This window comes from Lactuca serriola, chromosome 7, assembly GCF_051521515.1.
Source record: "Lactuca serriola cultivar US96UC23 chromosome 7, Lser_US96UC23_V15, whole genome shotgun sequence".
Taxonomy (NCBI): domain Eukaryota; kingdom Viridiplantae; phylum Streptophyta; class Magnoliopsida; order Asterales; family Asteraceae; genus Lactuca; species Lactuca serriola.
In genome coordinates, this window is record NC_136414.1 from 106,083,351 (window position 1) to 106,100,652 (window position 17,302).

The following is a 17,302-nucleotide window of genomic DNA, read 5'->3' on the forward strand; positions in this document are numbered from 1 at the left end:
TGAACAATCTTCTCTGTAGTCTCCCGTATGATTTATGGCCCAGTGAGCGTGTTGTCAGTTGCTTGTCCTTTTGCTAGTTGCGTGTCCCCCACTTCGGCCCAGCACAAAGGTGACCTGCATTTGCGTCCATAGAGGGCTTCGAACGGGGCAGCTTTAATACTGGTGTGGTAGCTATTGTTGTACGAGAACTCAACCAAGGGTAGGTGTGTGTCCCATGCTTTGCCAAAATCGATTACGCAAGCTCTCAGCATGTCTTCTAGGGTTTGTATAGTTCTCTCGCTCTGGCCGTCGGTTTGTGGGTGATAAGCGGTACTCATGTCTAGCCTTGTCCCCAAAGCTTTTTGTAACGACTGCCAGAACCTTGAGGTGAATCTACTATCTCGGTCCGAGATAATGGGTATGGGCACACCATGCAGTCGTACAATTTCTCTGAGGTATGTCCTTGTTAACTTCTCCAATTTATCCGTCTCTTTGATCGGTAGGAAATGCGCTGACTTAGTTAACCTGTCGACAATTACCCAAATGGTGTCGAGTCCGCTTGTTGTCTTGGGTAATTTTGTTATGAAATCCATGGTTATCCGCTCCCACTTCCATTCAGGTATTTCTGGTTGTTGTAATAAACCCGAGGGCTTCTGATATTCCACCTTGACCTTGGCACATGTCAGGCATTTGCTCACGTAGGTAGCAATTTCGGCTTTCATGTTTTGCCACCAGTACAACTTCTTGAGATCGAGATACATCTTATCGGAGCCGGGATGTATGGAGTATCGTGTTTTATGGGCTTCGTCCATAATGATTTCTCTAAATCCACCAAACTTCGGTATCCAAATTAGATCCATGAAATAACGAATCCCGTTGCTCTTGGTCTCAAGGTTCTTATCCATTCCCCTTAGGGCTTCTCCTGTCACGTTTTCGGATTTCAAGGCTTCTATTTGGGCTTCCTTGATTTGCGTGGACAGGTGTGAATGGATCGTCATAGTTAGGGATTTCACTCGGCGACCTGAGTACTCCTTCCGACTGAGTGCATCAGCCACTACATTAGCCTTTCCGGGGTGATATCGAATTTCGCATTCATAATCACTAAGTAGTTCTACCCATCGCCTCTGTCTCATGTTGAGTTCTTTCTGATTTAGGATATGTTGGAGGCTTTTATGATCAGTGAAGATGGTACATTTTGTGCCGTAGAGATAGTGTCTCCATATCTTCAGAGCGAAGACGACTGCTCCTAGCTCAAGATCATGCGTTGTGTAGTTCACTTCGTGCGTCTTTAGTTGTCTTGAGGCGTAGGCGATGACCTTCCCTCTTTGCATTAAGACACACCCAAGTCCTTGGTTTGATGCATCACAATAGACCACGAAGTCCTCCGTTCCCTCTGGCAAGGTTAGGATGGGCGCACTACATAAGGCTCGCTTTAGTGTCTGAAATGCACTGTCTTGTTTTTCTCCCCAGTCGAAGGTCACATTCTTCTGGGTTAGGGTGGTAAGTGGCTTGGCAATCTTTGAAAAGTTCGGTATGAATCTTCGGTAATACCCGGCGAGTCCCAAAAAATTGCCGGATTTCTGTAGGGGTTCTTGGAGTAGTCCAACTATCTATTGCCTTTATTTTGGAGGGGTCCACGTGTATTCCTTCTTTGCTTACAACGTGTCCCAGGAAATCCACTTCCCGAATCCAAAATTCGCATTTGGAAAATTTTGCGTAAAGTTTCTCTGCCCTTAATGTTTCCAGTACTTGGCGGAGATGTTTGCTGTGTTCTTCCTGGCTTCTTGAATAGATGAGTATATCATCTATGAATACGATCACGAACTTGTCCAGGAAGGGACGACATACTCGGTTCATCAAGTCCATGAACACTGCTGGAGCATTCGTCAATCCGAAGGGCATCACCACAAATTCGTAGTGACCATAACGTGTTCGGAAAGCCGTTTTGGGGATGTCTCCTTCCAGTACTCGCAGTTGGTGATAACCAGACCTTAGATCGATCTTTGAGAAGTAGCTTGCCCCCTGCAGTTGGTCGAATAGATCGTCTATGCGCGGCAAGGGATATCGGTTCTTGATCGTGAGTTTGTTCAGTTCCCGATAATCGATGCACATGCGAAAGGATCCGTCCTTCTTTTTCACGAATAGGACTGGCGCTCCCCATGGTGAGAAGCTTGGTCTGATGAATCCCTTGCTCAGTAGCTCTTTTAATTGACTGGATAGTTCCTGCATCTCGGCTGGGGCTAAACGGTACGGTGACTTTGCTACAGGGGTAGCCCCGGGGATTAAGTCGATTCTGAACTCGACTTGACGTTCCGGTGGGATTCCTGGAAGATCTTCTGGGAAAATATCCGGGAAGTTGCAGACTTCCGGAATATCTTTAATGTTTTTCGATTCTCGTTTCTTGTCTACTACGTGGGCTAGAAAGGCATGATATTCCTTACGAAGATATTTTTGTGCTTTAATACAGGAAATGATTTGTAAACTTGAACTAGGTTTGTTGCCATAAATGACAATAGTTTCGCCGTTTGGCAGATTTAAGCGAACAGCCCTTTCGTGGCAAAGGATATCGGCATGGTGAAGGCTCAACCAGTCCATACCGATGATGACATCGAAACTTCTTATGGAAATGGGCATAAGATCGACTTGAAACAAACGCTCGTTTAAATTTAGTGTGCACCCTATGTATAAATCGTTTGCGTGTTCTGTTTTACCGTTTGCCATTTCTACAGTGAATATTTTACTGAGTGGTTGGGGTTTTTGATTAAGTAGGTGTTTGAATTTATGACTCACAAAACTTCTCTCCGCACCGCAGTCAAAAAGTATGCATGCATAAGTGTTGTTGAGTAGGAACGTACCCGTAACCACCGTCGGGTCTGCTATTGCTTCATTCTGTCCTACTGCCAACACTCTCCCTACACCGCCAATATTCCTTTCCTTGGGACAATCCCTCCTGAAGTGTCCAGTCTCTCCGCACCCATAACACGCCCGGCTCACCCCAGTGCCAGAAACCTGAGTAATTGGTCGTGCCGGTGCTTTACAGAAACGGGCTGTGTGCCCTTTCCTGTCACAGTTCTTGCAGTGCATCTCGCGACAAATACCATGGTGATGGTAGTTGCACTTGCCGCACTTGGGCAGAATCCCTGCATATGGTTTTGTTGGTGCAGAGGTAGCAGAAGTTGTGGTGGGGGTAGTAGCAGCATGAACTGCAACCATTTGTTTCTTTGAAGGTTCTTGTGAAGTTTACCCCTTCCTTTTGTTCCAAAATTTCTTCTTGTTGTTGTTGTTGGCATTGATTTCATTGTTGCTGTTCCCTTTGGTTGGTTCAGCCATAATCGCCGCGACTCCTTGACAAACACCATGATCAACAAGAGATTGCGCTAGTTCCTTGGCGCTGGCGAAAGTCAAGGGTCTGGAAGCTAGTACACTTCCTCGAAGTTGGGGTGATAATCCCCAAATGTATCTCTCAACCTTTTGGCTCTCCAGGGTTAACATTCCTGGGCAAAGTGTTATTAAGTCACTGAACCTGTTGGTGTAACCAGCTATGTCCGATCCTACCATCGAGAGGTTCCACAGTTCCTGTTCAAGCTTCTGAATCTCGCCTCTTGGGCAGTATTCTCGAAGGAGCATTCTTTTCAGGTTTTCCCAACCCATGGAGTTTGCCACCACTAGGGTTAGTGTCTGGACGTGGCCGTTCCACCATGTCAGGGCGCGTTCAGAGAAAGTAAAAGCGGCGAACTTTACTTTGCTTTCTTCAGGACATGCACAGATTTCGAATACAGCTTCTGTTTTCTCTATCCATTGAGATAGAGCCAATACTCCCCCAGTCCCGTAAAAGGGAATAGGTTTTCCGTTGGTGAAGTCTTTGTAAGTGCATACCCCTGAACGGCTTTGACCTTGGCCATTTGTAAAACTGTTTGTTCCTCCCCCCGATCCGTTGTTGCTCATTTGAGCCATTGCTGCAGTTACAGCAGCGGTTACAATAGTCTGGAACATAACGGTGTCCATAATTGGAGGAGGTGGTGGAGGTGGTGTTGAAGTTGAGTTTCTGCGTGTTGATCTACGAGGAGGCATGTTCTGGTAGAGAAAAATAAGAATGAATACTATAAGTTTCTAATGTTTTGACAATCGTGTGTTAGTTGTAATTTGTTTTGACTTTAGTTTATGGTTTCAAGGTAGGCATAGAAATTTAGAACTCGTAATTTTTGAGAGGTATATAATAAGAAATACTTCATATTCATTCATATAGGTCACACTTGAGGTGTGTTACATTACATATCTTGTTCGGGAAAAATTTGACCCTCCTAGAGGTCTCCGATTGCAGATACTAAAGGGAAATAAGGGAAAAACTTTTATCCGAGATCCTAATCTATAACAAAATTGTTGGGCATCGAACAAGCTCTACTTGCGGCGTTTGGAGCTAGACTCGGCATCCGACCGTTTGACTCCCATCAGTCGCCTCTCGAGATCTGCTTGTTGTTCCTTCATCCCTCTTATTTCTGCCAGAGCCACTATCATTTGGTTCTGAAGTGTTCCCGTGTAGATTTGGGTATTCTCATGTAGTCCTTCCAAACGGCGGATGTCAGTGGCGTTACCTTGGGTAGCAGCATTGATTTCACGAACTCTGGCTGCTTGTTGGTCCGCCTGGTAGTTCTGGTTAGCTATAGCATTCACGACGACAGGAAGTGCTCGATCTGCTGAGCCTCCCCCACTGACGTTGTAAAAATCCCGACACATGCCGAATGGAGGGCATACACCTTGCTGGCGGCTCCAGTAGTAGAGGTGGCTTCCCCAGATGGGGATGGGTCCCGGTTGATCTGGTCTGATTACGGGAGGATGAGGGATGGGAGGGTCGTACACTTCTGGCTCGGAGTCTGTCCCGCTAGAAATCTCCACGATCTCTTCGTCGACTTCGAATTCTTCCTCGACCTCTTCTTCGATTTCCTCTGGGTCTTCCTCCGGGTCTTCTTCTATCCAACCGCCGTTGCCTTGGTTTGGGTAGTAGGGATCTCCTGGTAAATGGAATCCGGCCATTTGTCTGTACTAGGATAGATGTATGAGAACGTTATAAGAAAAGAAATTTCTATTTAACGACTTATTATTTTTAACTATAATTTTTATGGTACAACTATTTTTAATAATACTTCTATACTATTTCAACTTGGCGTAACTAGAACAATTTTGTATTTGGTAAGTTTTTGGTTTGTTGTCCACTACGACCATTCCTCGACGTACATTGGTCAAATCCAGGATAAATATAGTTGATCAGGCAATATTTATTCTCGACATGATTACATACCCCGAGGCTCAATCGTAGTGTCGTAACTTGCCGTAATACTTTTTTAGTAAAACTTGTTATGATACGAGATTTATGCATGCTTGTAAAAATGTATATCTTTAAAAGAATGTATTTTGTTCATGAAAATGTTTCATCAGAGGGTTTTTTTTTTTTTTTTTTTGGTCCCCTTTGCATTTATAGTTTGTATATCGTATGTGGTTCGATATACTTAGTTCACTATAAACAATGCTCTGATACCAATCTGTCACACCCCCAAACCAGAATGGCGGAAACATTCGGGGTGGATGACTTCACGTAGTATCACAACCATTGAATATTGTAAAGAAAGTAACACAACCATCACATATATAATGAAAACGTATGTTGTTGCGTTATACATAATGGCAAAAGAATATTACAATGAGATGATAAATGTTCCATAATAAAACATCCTTAGTGTTCCTTTCTCCAAAAGCTGGTGGTTACCTGTATTACTGATTCCCTGAGAAATACAAGTGGTTTCGAAAAAGTGTCAACAATTAAGTTGGTGAGTTCTTAAGCGTTTTGTATTGAAAAAGTATGTCCTTTTTGATAGTAAACCGATGAACGAGGTTTTCAGAAAATCCAATATTTTCTATAAATGATTTGAAAAGTTTCCCGTGTTGGAGTGCGTTTGTGTTTTCCATACTTGAATAATAGTGATAAAATTTGTATTAACGATAAAATGGAAAACTGAAATGCATATATGAATCTCGTAAATCTAAATTGTTTTTATACTTTTATGTGAGTTTTATAACCATACTAACGACATTGTTGGCCTGTAACAACGTTCTTCAGGCGTTGGAACTGTTATGACATTTGTCACCCCAGGCCTGCCGGCCTAGCTGTAGCTAACAGCTTAGGTGTGGGATTGTCAATCCCGTATAGATCTATACACAAGTATCACGCTCCCCCTACAAGGGATTATGGTATATAATACAGGACTTAATAATGCATACTCGAACGTACGTGAAGCTGTCTCACATTACTAGATATAAACAGATTTACGATGATAAAAGACTGTACTTCCTTTGAAAGCATTTCATTTGTCGAGATGTATATGTAAAATGTATGAATCACTTGAATACTATGCTCATTATAGTTTGTCAAAAGTATGTTCCCATTTGGTAATAACAACTTGGTGAGATAATATTCCTTTAAAACATAAAGTTATTTTTGTATCAACACTCTATAAGAACGATATTATAAAAATGATACTTTGATTTGTAATGTACTTGTATTCCCCCCCTAAAACGTGAAAAGAATTGAAAAATAGGGGTATGAACTCACTCGTTTCGAAGAGAGAGGCTAGGGTTGAGCAGAACTTCGTCCGCGGATGGTTGCGTCGTCGGGCTCTTCGGGGATCTCTGCAGCGTAAATCTTTCGTCGGGGCTCGAGTGCGGAAACCGAGGTGAGGGAATGGTCTCTGGTGCTTGGAAGGGTGTGAGAGTGACTGAAGAATTGAGAAAGGTGTGCAAAGACTCGAGCTCATGCCTTCTATTTATAGGGCTGGAAACCCTCGTACGCGGCGCGCACTTTCGGAGTACGCTGGGCGTACTCGGTACGCGGGGCGTTCTTGGTTACGCGGGGCGTAGAATGGCGTCATGGCTTACGACTCGGGTCTAGCTAAACGTAGCTTGGGCGGGCCGATGGGACTCGACGTTGGGTCTAGTACGCGGGGCGTACTCCCAGAGTACGCGGGGCGTAATCCCTGCTTCCGACTTCTAAATTCCGTAACTTTCGCGTACGAGCTCCGTTTTTCGCGTTCTTTATATCCACGCGTAGGTGAGATTATGCTCTACAACTTTCATTTAGACTTCGTCGGCTAGTTTTGACTTTATTTTTAATGATATATTTTTAATAGGTCGGGCCTCCTAAAGTTCGTTAAAAATTCATAGGTTCTTTATTCGACGTCGGTATTCGTTTGTCTTTTTATTGTTTTATTACTACTGAGGAGATCTTCAACTTTCGTTTAGGTTGCGTTAGCTAAATAACACTCGATCTTCAATCCGAGTTTTTAGCCCTCTACTACCGTTACGAAACTTTGAAAATTCGTAACTTCTTCATACGAGGTCCAATTTGGGCGATCTTTTTATGCACGTTCACCTTTCAACGAGATCTACGACTTTTGTTTAGATACTTAAGGCTTAAAATGCATTTTATTGAGATTCTACTTTTTACGTCAAATAATGTTTTAACGTCGCGTCGTAAATATACGAGTGGTTATAATTTCTTCAATATAACCCGGTTTTGAGCGTTCTTTATGTTTTTGGAAACCTTGGCATGATATCTAATATTCGATGCATCCCAACTTAGATACTTGAACACTTTATTTTCGAGGTTAATTTCGTTGTACTTAGCTTTCGAGCGTTACAATGCTTTTGGAAAAATATAGGGTTGTCACAGTAACCATTACTATTGGAGTCGGATCATGTAGCTGGGGTGAAGAAAGATAAGACACACGAATCTGAAAACTAAACAAACAATCGATTGATCAAACTGAGGGTCGTTTTTTTTCATATCGATGCTTTGTTTACATGAGATGAAAAAAATGTTGATTTCATTATAGACTTTGTATGTATGTTCCTAAACAGAGTATATTTGACTCCTTACTTACTCAGATTTTGTTTGAGAACCTCCAAAAAAAATCCCTAATTTTTGAACTTACTGTTTTCAACTTTAGTGGTTCCTTGCCTCTAATCATGAAAAGTGAAACGAGAAACCTACATCAGCAGCAGCAAGAAAACATGAGGTGTGTAAATGATTTACAAAGAAGTCAAAAACAATAGACCTTTGAAATTCTCCATCTTATATACCTTAACATGTAGATCTTACCTTCATATTTGAAGCGATTGGTAGAGACAACAAGTGGATTGGAGGCGGACGCACGCCTCTCACATTTGAACAACCCATCCTCCAACGATTATCCGTAGTAGCAGAAAAGAATTTCCAAGTTGTATAGTTCTTTAGTCGAAGCAAGAGTAAATACTTGGGTGGGAGTGACGGCTAGGGTTTTTAGAGAGAGCGGGTGAATTTCTTGAGTGAGAGAGAGTCTCCGATAGAGTCTTCACCATCATACTGGAATGTCGGCCTCAATTTGGGAGGTAAACGTATACCAATTGAGGGTTGTAAGGTCGAACCTTGAAATATGATGATGTTTGAAATAAATCTCAGCATCAGCGTATATCTCAGTATCAGCATCAGCGTTTGAGCAGCTCAGCGTGTTTAGTTTATTCAGTGCATTGTAACAGATTTTGTATTTATCTTGTTTCCATAGTTAGCGTAAATTAGTTAGCTGGCATATCCCTGATTTGTAGGGATTGTCTAGAATAGCAGTATATAATCTCTTGTATAGGTTTGTGAATGGTTACGCCTTTCACAAACCCTAATTGCTGCTTTGTGCACACGATAATCTCTTTGTGAGATTATCTTTCTTAGTGAAAGTTTTTCTTCGTGAATTCTTCTTATTCTTATTTACTGTCATTGTTTGATAAATTGATTGATCTAAAGGACTTTTCAATTGGTATCAGAGCGGGTTTCTCTTATCAAACAAATGGCTTCATCTTCTTCTTCGTCAAACTCATCAAATCATCCCTCCGCTAAAATTCCTCCTTTTGATGAAACAAATTTTGCCATGTGGAAAATAAAGGCTCTATATGCTTTAGAGTCAGTAGATGAAGACATGTTGGACATTGTCGAAAAGGGTCCATATGTCCCAATGTATCAGCCTCTGAAAAACAACGTTCCTGATGGTGCTATGAAGAAAACACCTAGAGAAAACTGGACGACAGATGACAAAAGAAAAAATGGTCTCGATGTTCGTGCTCGTGCCGCAATCAGCTACGCTCTGTCATACAATATTTTTGGGCTAGTTCAAAATTGTATCTCAGCAAAAGAGATGATGGATACTCTGACTGTATCTTTTGAAGGAACTGAAGAAGTCAAGGCTACTCAAATAAATGATCTTAACCGAAGGTATGAACATTTTTTTACTAAGAAAGGTGAAACCTTGACTCAAACCTTTAACAAATTCAATACTCTTGTTAATGATCTACGGAGATTAGATCAGTTGAAGCATAGAACTGTTCTAGTGCAGAAGTTTTTGGATTCTCTGGGTGCAGGTTGGGAGAACCATGTTGATGTGCTGAAAAATAGTGAGAAGATCAACACTATGGACTTACAAAGTCTGGATGGAAATCTTCGATACTATGAGGAATCCAAGCTTCCAAGAAAGGAGCTGATGAAAGATTCTCAGCGTGAATCATCTGTAGCCTTGTTCTCAAACAAAAAGCTAGTGTCAGATTTAGACACTGAAAGTCATTCAGACACTGATTCCTCTAAAACTGACACTGATGATCTTGAAAAGGTTGTGGCTAGTGCAGCTTTAATTGTAAAGACCTTTGAGAAGTCAGGCCGGAACTTCTCAAAGTTTCAGAAGAAGATGGGTGGAAAGTTTTCAAAAAGATCAGAAGCTGATAAAAAGCATGGTACTGATAAGAAAGAGAAGGCTCAGTGCTTTAACTGTGGGAGCACTGATCATTTTGCAAAGGAATGTAAACAAAAAAAACAAGGCTCGGATGAATACTAGAAGCAGAAGTACAACAAGCTGATTGAGAAGCTGAAAGCAGAGAACTTGGAACATAAAGTTCTTGTTGCTGAAGAAGAAAAATGGAAGACTGATGAGGAGTTATCAGATGATGAAGTCAAGTGTCTAATGGTAAAGATAGAAGACACAGATGTTCCTGAAAAAGGCACAAGTACATTTGATGCTGATATGTCTGATGCTGTTGAAAATTCCAGGAAGCACAACACCGACTCTTCTTCAATGTATCAGGTTAAAAACTTTGTTTCCTATTCAATGAATGAAAAATCAAAATGTTTGAGTATTTGGGTGTTATTAATTCTAAGAAGAATCAAACAATAAGAAATTTGCAAAATCAAATTGATCTTCTTGAAACTGATATATCCATGAAAAATAGCATTATTGAGTCCACTCAGGAAAATCTTAGAATCACTAGTTTGGCAAACTCATTTTTGTCTACTGAAATTGACAATGTTAAAGATCTTTTGATCAAAGAACAAACTGTGCTTCATACTTGGGCAAAATCTCACAAAAATGCTAATTATATTATTTCTGCTCAAATTCCACATTCATGTGAGAAAATTCTTGGGGGTAATTTTGCAGAAGCTGAAAAGGTTTTTAAATCACAAGAAAAAAAATCTGAATTTTATTCCATGAATGAGATGAAAAACAATTTCAAAAATAAGTTTGTCAGTAACTCTTTTATTAATCAGGGTCTAATTGATGAATACTGTGTTACTAACTCTAATGGTGTTATTGGTAATGTTGAAATTACCGAAATTGATCCAACCTCTTACCCTGCACATCTTGTAAGACCAACTCCCTTCACTGAGAATATTATTGCCTTCCCTATCTCAAACGGAGTGTTTCCTGCTGTTCATGAACAACTTAAGTATTTTCCTGATTGCAATGCATCCGTGAATAAGTTCAAATCAGACACTGATAGCTCATCATCTATCACTGATCAAATTCTTTCTAACACTGAATTCAGTTGTGACTCAATGATAAACAAAAGGATTCAAAGCTCTCTTGGTGAATCTTACATGTCAAAATGTGTCAAGTCCAAAAATTTGCTCACCAAGAGGAACTTTGGTACTAGAGTTTGTTACAGATGTGGTGATACCTCTCACAAGATCAGTGAATGTTCATTTGATAAATCATCCTTAAGAGCTGATAATATTAAAGTTAGAAATAAAAAATGGAATCTTAAGTCAAATTCTTTAAACTGTCTTCCTAAGGAGTGTTATAATCTATTATCAAATAACTTTGTGAATGACCCATCCTCGAATGGGTCAGTGTGTTCTAACTAGTTTCTCAGCACTACAGGGTCATGAGCATCTTTGGTACTTAGATAGTGGTTGCTCAAGGCATATGACAGGATCCAAGTCTCTCTTGGAAGACTATGTCAAGAAAACTGGTCCTGCAGTAACTTATGGAGACAATGGAAAAGGGGTCACTAAAGGATATGGAAATATCAAATGCAATAATGTGGTTTTTCAAAACGTTTCATATGTAAAGGGTCTCAAACACAATCTTATCTCAATCAGCCAACTGTGTGATGTTGACTAAGAAGTTCACTTTACAAAGAAGGAAGGTAGAGTTGTCAACACTGACAAGAACATCGTACTTTCAGCAAGTAGAAAGGATGATATATATGTTCTTGATATGTTCCCATGTGACAAGGCACTGATGCAATGCTTCTTTACAAAGTCTCAGACCAATCTCAGCTGGATTTGGCACAAAAGGTTCTCTCATCTGAACTTCAAGAACCTATCCAAAATATCAAATCAAGATCTAGTTAGAGGGCTCCCAAAATTCAGCGTTGTTAAAGACAAGATGTGCTCAGCTTGTGAACAAGGAAAACAAACCAAGTCATCTTTCAAACCAAAGTCATGTTCCAGTATATCTGTCCCTCTACATTTGCTCCACATGGACTTGTTTGGACCTATTCCTGTCCGCTCTCTAGGTGGAAATAAGTATACTCTAGTGATTGTGGATGAGTTCACTCGATTTACATGGGTGGTTTTCCTGAAGAAGAAAAGTCATGCTGCACAGGAAATTATCTCACTGATTCGTAAGAATGAGACACTGACAGGTCTCAAAGTTAAGCAACTAAGGAGTGATCATGGTACTGAATTCCGAAATTCAACTCTTGAAGAATTTTGTGATCACAAAGGCATTGGGCAAAACTTCTCAGCTCCTCGTACTCCTCAACAAAATGGAGTTGCTGAACGAAGAAATAGAACACTGATTGAGGCAGGAAGGACCTTAATGATTCACGATGGTCTTCCTATGTCATTTTGGGCTGAAGCTGTCAATACAGCGTGCTTTACTCAGAATCGATCTCTAATTCACAGGATTCACAAGAAGACACCTTATGAAATGCTGAAAAGTCAAAAGCCAGACGTATCCTTCTTTCACGTGTTCGGATGTATTTGTTATATTCTAAATCAGCGTGACCCAAGATCTAAATTTGAACCTAAGGCTGACAAAGGTATTTTTGTTGGGTACTCATCTATTTCAAAAGCTTTTCGTGTTTTTCATGTGAACAGGCAATGCATTGAAGAATCCATTCATGTGAAGTTTGATGAGGAATCATACACTGATGAAAAAGTCACTCATTCCTCTTCTATTTTTCAAGAGCAACTCTCTTGTCCATTTGACGAAGTTCCTCCTGCTGGAGATGAAGCTGATACTCCTGATTCTATCGTTCCAGTTCCATGTTCCTTGAATCAAGATACTGCAGCCAGATCATCAAATAATTCATCAGGTGCTGATGAAATCCTTGAAGCTGAAGACTCTCCTGCAACTGATAACTTGTCAGTGTCAAACTCTCCGGAATCAGCATCAGTTTCTGAACATCAATATCATCCTGTTGATCAAATTATTGGGAATATTCATGATGGTGTCCGAACCAGATCTCGTGTATCTAATAACTTTTGCATGTATGTTAATTTCATTTCAATGATTCTACTTGACAAGATACACACAGCTCTTCAAGATGCTGACTGGATTAAAGCCATGCAAGAAGAACTGAATGAGTTTGAAAGGCACAAAGTTTGGACTCTTGTCCCAAGACCATCAGGAAAGACTATCACCGGAACTCGCTGGGTCTATCGTAACAAGGTTGATAAAGATGGAATCATTACTCGCAACAAGGCAAGGCTTGTCGCTCAAGGGTTTACTCAAATTGAATCCATCGACTACAGAGAAACCTTTGCTCCAGTTGCTCGCATTGAAGCAATCAGACTGTTTCTCGCATACGCATCCTACATGAATTTCATTGTCTATCAGATGGATGTGAAAACAGCATTTCTTCATGGTGTGTTAGAAGAAGAAGTATTCCTCAATCAGCCCCCAGGCTTTGTTGACAAAGATCACCCAGATTATATGTACCGATTAGACAAAGCTGTTTATGGACTGAAGCAAGCACCCAGGGCTTGGTATGAAACGCTGACATCGTATCTTCTTTAAAATGGATACAAACGAGGAGCAATCGACAATACTCTCTTCATCAAAAACAAAGGCTCAGACATGGTTCTTGTTCAAATCTATGTCGATGACATCATTTTTGGTTCTCCAAACGAGAAACTGAGCAAGGAATTTGCAGAGATCATGTCTCAAAGGTTCAAAATGAGCATGATGGGGAAGATGACCTTTTTCTTAGGTCTTGAAGTTTAGCAACAAAAATCAGGTATTTCTATTTGCCAAAGTAAATATATTTCTGGCTTGCTTGTTAAGTATTCTCTCAGTGACTGCAAACCAGCCTCTACTCCAGTGTCCAAGACTGATGAGATGCACGCTAATCCAACTGGAACTGATGTCAATCACTCTTTGTATCGAGGAATGATTGGATCTCTTTTATATCTCACGGCAAGTCATCCTGATATCATGTTTGGAACCATTCTCTGTGCTCGATTCCAAGCTAATCCCAAGGAATCCCATCTCATGGCCGTCAAACGTATCTTTCGATACTTGAAAGGGACTCAAAACTTAGCACTGTGGTATCCTCGCGACTCAGCATTTGAACTTTTTGGATACACTGATTCAGACTATGCAGGATGCATCTTAGACAAAAAGAGTATGTCTGGTGGATGTCATTTCCTTGGAAATCGTCTCATCAGCTAGTCTAGAAAGAAGCAAACATCAGTAGCCATCTCGACTGCAGAAGCTGAGTATGTTGCAGCTGGGAGATGTTGTGCTCAGCTCGTATGGATTCAAAATCAGCTTCTAGATTATGGGACTAAGTTCTCAAAGACTCCCATATATTGTGATAACACCAGTGCCATTCAAATCACACAAAACCCTGTTCAGCACTCAAAGACGAAGCATATCGAAATCAGACATCATTTCATCAGAGATAATATTGAGAAGGGAAAAGTTGTTCTTAAACATGTTAAGACTTTAGAGCAACTTGCTGACATCTTCACCAAGGCACTGGATTCTCAAACAACTGCTTACATCATTGGAGAACTTGGAATGATTACTTTGTAATTAATTTTGCTAATGTTTGGTATTGTCTTATAAGCTGATGTACATTGTGCTGATGATGACATGCTGGTGATATTTGCATACTGAGTACTTGGTTTGATCTCCTATCTTTCTCTCTTCTTCAAGTCTTCTAAAACTAAAGTTGAATGATTCACTGTACTAAAAACCATACACTGATAACAACTTGAAACTCTTTGCCGATGGTTAGATCAAAACACCAAGATCTATCACACGCAACTATCTCTTCTTACCAATCCTACACTGATTCCGTGATTCAGTGTGACAAAACACACGCTGATGAGAATCTAAAAAATCTTTGCCGATGGTTAGACCAAAACACCAAGGTTTATCACACGCAACAATCCTTTCTTTACCTTCTTCTCATTCAGTATCTAATGATTCAGTAAGATAAACCACTCACTGATAAAGTCACAACACTCTGTGCCGATGGTTAGATAATGCAACTAGTGTCTATCACACGCACCAATCTCCTTGCTAGCCCCAATTGAGCAAGTTGTACCTTGAATTGACGGAGAAATATTTTCAGCATGTAACTTTTGTGACACTGATATCAGCGCTTCCGCAAACACTGATTGACGCTTCATCTTCAGTCAACGGATCTTTTACCCAACGACTATTTTTTATCTGACAGGTTGTTACGATACGCTGTTATTTTTGAAGAAGATAATCATTACCTTTTTATAGGCCCGTTTAATTCCATATTTAAACCTCTTCTTACCCTTATTTCAAACTTTCCTTCCACAATCCAAACTTCTTTCACTTATACTCAAAACCCTAGAACCCTAAAAACTCTCTAATGGCTGCTTCTCTGTTTACCTTCTCCTCTACTTCACGAAGGGTAATCCCTGCCCCAAACTCTCCTCCTCTCCCAATATACATCAAAGCCACAAACATTGTATTTAACCCTGATAGTCCAGATGTTCATAGAGGTCTTGGACTCGATGATTTTGTTAACTTCTTATCCTCCTGCCGTCTTCGTTACGCCATCAGTGACATTCCATCAGAGTTCTTCCCTGAACAAGTCTGTGAGTTCTACTACACAACAACAGTCAATGATGAAAACAATGTCATCATCGGGACCATTGGTCGTGGAAGACATTTTGTCTTTATTACCGCAGAACTCCTCAGTGCTGCACTCAGGTTACCTATCTTTGAACCTTTCTCTGAACTTCCTTCTATTGAACGGTGTAGACGTCTATTCGATCAACTGGGATATGATCACTCAAAGGCTGATGCTCGATCGGCTCTTATTCTGCGTCGAAGTATGACCCCAGGATGGAAATTTTTCACCGGTGCTCTGTGCAAGTGTGTGGGTCACAAGTCTCGAAGTGGTGATCAACTGAGTAATTATGAGCAACAAGTCGTCTGCTCGCTTCTTCTCAACAAAAGACTTGATTATGGGGCCCTATTCTTTGATCAACTAGTTCAGCTTCTTCATGCAAATGTACGCGCTGATCACGTTCCCTTTCCACGTTGGATTGCTCTTGTGCTCGATAAATTTTTCGTTGCAGACTACTTCTCACACCCTGGAAATCCCATCCAATGCCCTCGCATGTCTATTCGAATGTATCAAGATGATCCCCTGGATACTGACATCGGAATCTCTGATAGGATGAGAGAATGGATTGCAAATCCATACACTGTTCCTTCTCTCACCGTTGATACTGATGAAGGAGGCGCTGATGGTATCCATGAAGATCATGCCGGTCAAGAGGATGAACCACATGATGGTGGTCATTTCTCTCCTCAAAAGGATTCATTGAGTCAGGGGGAGCAACAATTTCAGGGGGAGCACCAATCTCAGGGGGAGAATCCACCCCAGGGGGACCAATATTCTCCGGGGATGCCACCTAGCTCACCAGTAGCTCCAGCCACTTCATTTATTCAAATTCCGGCCTCAACATTTACTGAACTTCTGACACTGACTCAGGACATGAATCAGCGTCTTCTACGCATTGAGGCTGATGTTAATCAGCTAAAGGAAGTTCTTCTGCATACTCCTCCCTCTAGTTCCCAATCTGATGATGCTCAAAAAGGGGGAGATACTGATGATGATGTTGATGCTGATGATAATGCTGATGATGAACCAAATGAGAGAGACACCGAACCTGTTGACAACACCATTGTTCAATCTGATTCACCAAAGCCGATGCATGAGTCTGACTCTGCGGGGCCTAATAGTCCAGCAGCTACTGAAAAGCTGGTTGAAGAAAGTGAGCATGATGATGAACCAGATGATGAATGTCAAATACTGGATATGAACTTCATTAATCCCCTTATTCCGGTTCAAGAAGAAGATTCAGATGATCTCGATAATGAATTTCAAAGGCCAGACATGAAATTAATCGATCCTGTTGTTGATCCCATTATTCCGGTCCAAGGAGAAGATTCAGACGTTGCCAGTGAAGATTCTCATCCGCTATCTCGAAAGCGTAAGGATTGATCGAAAGAGGTTTGAAGACGTTCTTAATCGACGAGTGTGTGGTGATAAGATCATCAAAGTTAAAGCTTCCAAACCACGCAATGAGAAAATTCTTACGTTGCTGATCACTTGTCAAGGTCCTCAGCATTCATACACTGAAGTTGTCAAGAGAGATGAGCTGATCAAATATGAATATTCTGAATGGATGGAATTACTTGAATTAGCATCCAAGCAAACCTCAGCTCACTCCTCTGAACTGATATGTGCTCTTCATCTGCTGATCAAGAAAGTTCAGCGTTTGGATCTTGTTCCTAAAGAACGACCTCAGTATCAAGGCCAAAGGTCATCTGTTCCGAAAACTCGAAGAACCAAATTTCAAGTTGATAGTGAGGATGTGTTGGTTCTGGACTTTGGTGCTGGTGGAATAAACAATTCTCTTCCTATTAGTGTTGACCCGGTTCAGCATAAATTTATCTCAGTTCCTGAACACGGG